The sequence below is a fragment of the Triticum dicoccoides genome, chromosome 7A (assembly GCF_002162155.2).
Source record: "Triticum dicoccoides isolate Atlit2015 ecotype Zavitan chromosome 7A, WEW_v2.0, whole genome shotgun sequence".
NCBI classification, from domain to species: Eukaryota; Viridiplantae; Streptophyta; class Magnoliopsida; order Poales; family Poaceae; genus Triticum; species Triticum dicoccoides.
This window is the reverse complement of record NC_041392.1, coordinates 110,879,438-110,882,865: the sequence shown is the minus strand read 5'-3', so window position 1 is coordinate 110,882,865 and position 3,428 is coordinate 110,879,438.

The window sequence follows — 3,428 nt, the reverse complement described above, 5'->3', positions numbered from 1 at the left end:
ACTTAGGCGAGTGCTGGACTGCAGCTAAGCCCCCGAGTGGGAGGATTGCTCTCCACTCGGTAGGATTTTTTTTTCAAACTTAGGCGAGTGCCGGACTGCAGCTAAGTCTCTAAGTGAGAGAACTTAGGCGAGTGCTGGACTACAGCTAAGCCCCTGAGTGGGAGGATTGCTCTCCACTCGGTAGGATTTTTTCGAACTTAGGCGAGTGCTGGACTGCAGCTAAGTCTCTAAGTGAGAGAACTTAGGCGAGTACTGGACTGCAGCTAAGCCCCCGAGTGGGAGGATTTCTCTCCACTCAGTAAGATTTTTTCAAACTTAGGCGAAACGGATTCGCAGCTAAGCCCCCGAGTGGGAGGCTGGCTCGCCACTCGGTAGGAAACTGTTTTTACAAACTTAGGCGAAGCGGATTTGCAGCTAAGCCACCCACTGGGGGATTTCTTACGTAAACAAAAAACAATAATAATCACTGGGAAAATTATAACGCTCTTGTCTTTGATAAATAAACTACATAAGTTTTTCTTATTACATCTCATCCGAGTGAGAATTTAAGTATAAAAGGGGCGGAGTAGCTCCGCATTCCAGGCTCGTGGCTCATCAATCTGGCGATCGACATTGTAGAGGTGGTATGCTCCATTGTGGAGGACTCTGGTGACTATGAAGGGGCCTTCCCAAGTAGAAGCGAGCTTGTGTGGTTTCTCCTGATCCACTCGGAGGACTAAGTCTCCTTCTTGGCAGGCTCGGCTCTTCACGTTTTTGGCATGGAATCGACGCAAGTCTTGCTGATAGATGGTCGATCGAATCAAGGCCATTTCTCTTTCTTCTTCTAGGAGGTCGACTGCGTCCTGCCGGGCTTGTTCTGCTCCATCTTCTGAGTAGAGCTTGACTCTGGGAGCGTTGTGAAGCAGGTCACTCGGTAAGACTGCCTCGGCTCCATAGATCAGAAAGAATGGGGTTCTTCCAGTCGATCGATTCGGGGTTGTCCTCAATCCCCAAAGGACTGATGGAAGCTCGTCGACCCATGCACCTGCTGCGTGCTTGAGATCGCGCATCAATCGGGGTTTCAGTCCTTTGAGAATTAGGCCGTTTGCCCTTTCTGCTTGCCCATTCGACTGAGGGTGAGCGACCGAAGCATAGTCGACCCGAGTGCCCTGAGAGGTGCAAAAGGCCCTGATTTTTTCGGAATCGAAGTTTGACCCGTTGTCGGTGATGATGCTGTGCGGAACTCCATATCTGAATATCAACTCTCTGACGAAACTGATAGCGGTGCAAGCATCAAGATTCTTGATAGGCTTGGCCTCAATCCATTTGGTGAACTTGTCGACTGCTACCAGCACATGAGTGAAGCCGCTCCTGCCTGTTCTCAGTGGTCCAACCATGTCCAGCCCCCAAACAGCAAAGGGCTAGACCAGTGGAATGGTTTTCAGGGCCGACGCGGGCTTGTGTGGCATGTTGGAGTAATACTGACATCCTTCACATTTGTCAACTATCTCTTTGGCCATCTCATTGGCTCTTGGCCAGTAGAACCCCGCTCGGTATGCTTTAGCCACAATGGTCCAAGAGGACGCATGATGGCCGCAGGTTCCCGAGTGGATATCGTTAAGGATCATCTGACCTTCTTCTGGTGTAATACACTTCTGGCCGACCCCAGTCGCGCTTTCTCTATATAACTGCCCCTTTATGACTGTAAAGGCCTTGGATCGACGGACGATCTGTCGAGCTTCTTCTTCATCTTCTGGGAGTTCTTTCCTTAGGATGTATGCGATGTACGGTTCTGTCCAGACGGGAGTGATAACCAGGACTTCCATGATCAAGTCGACCATAGCTGGCACTTCGACTTCAGTCGGATCCATGGCACTTTTTGGCTGCGGGGCCTCTTCAGAGAAGGGATCCTCCTGGACTGATGGTGTGTGGATGTGTTCCAGAAACACATTGCTGGGAATGGCTTCTCTTTTGGAACCTATTTTTGCTAGATCATCAGCTGCTTGATTTTTCAGTCGGGGTATGTGATGAAGCTCTAACCCCTCGAATTTCTTCTCCAGTTTTCTCACTGCATTGCGATAACTAGTCATGGCTGGACTTCTGACATCCCATTCCTTCATCACTTGATTGATCACCAAATCTGAGTCGCCATAGACCATGAGGCGACGGACGCCGAGTGAAATGGCCGTGCGCAACCCATATAAAAGTGCTTCGTATTCTGCCTCGTTGTTAGAGGAATCAAAGTGGATTTGAAGAACATATCTGAGTTTATCTCCTCTGGGAGAGACCAACACCACTCCGGCTCCGGAAGCATTTATCATCTTGGAACCGTCAAAGAACATGGTCCAATGCTCCGAGTGGACCTGAGTTGGCAGTTGCTGTTCAATCCACTCGGCGACGAAATCCGCAATTGCCTGGGACTTGATAGCTTTATTTGCCTCAAACTTGATATCTAGAGGGAGGAGTTCAATCACCCATTTTGCCAATCGACCAGTTGCATCCCTGTTATGCAAGATCTCTGACAACGGAGCGTCGCTGACGACTGTAATGGAATGATCAAAGAAGTAGTGGGCAACTTTCTTTGTGGTCATATAAATCCCATATACGAGCTTCTGATAATGAGGATATCTTTGCTTCGATGGGGTCAAGACTTCAGAAATATAATACACCGGGCGCTGAACTTTGAAGGTTTTCCCTTCTTCTTCCCGCTCGACCGTGAGTACCGTACTGATGACTTGTCCTGTGGCTGCAATGTAAAGCAGCAAACGCTCCTTGCTGATCGGGGCAGCAAGCACCGGCTGGGTGGAGAGCAGAGCTTTGAGTTCTGCGAACGCTGCGTCAGCTTCGGGAGTCCACTTGAACTTGTCAGACTTCTTCATCAATCGGTAAAGAGGTAATGCCTTTTCACCGAGACGAGATATGAATCGACTTAGGGCGGCCAAGCAACCAGTAAGCTTCTGAACATCGTGCACTCGCACATGACTTTTCATTCGGAGTATAGTACCAACTTTTCCCGGATTGGCGTCGATTCCCCGTTCGGAAACGAGAAAACCGAGTAACTTTCCGCCAGGAACCCCGAATATGCATTTTGATGGATTAAGCTTGATATCAAACCTTCTGAGGTTGGCAAAGGTTTCAGCAAGGTCGGTCAGTAGGTCGGAACCCTTCCGTGACTTGACCACAATATCATCCATGTACGCCTCTACATTCCGACTGATTTGGGTGAGCAAACACTTCTGAATCATCCTCATGAATGTGGCTCCGGCATTCTTGAGGCCGAATGGCATGGTAACATAACAGAAGCACCCGAATGGAGTGATGAAAGCTGTTTTGATCTCGTCAGGTCCATACAGACGGATCTGATGGTACCCAGAATAGGCGTCTAAAAAGACAGTCACTCACATCCCGCAGTCGAGTCGACTATCTGGTCGATGCGGGGGAGAGGAAAA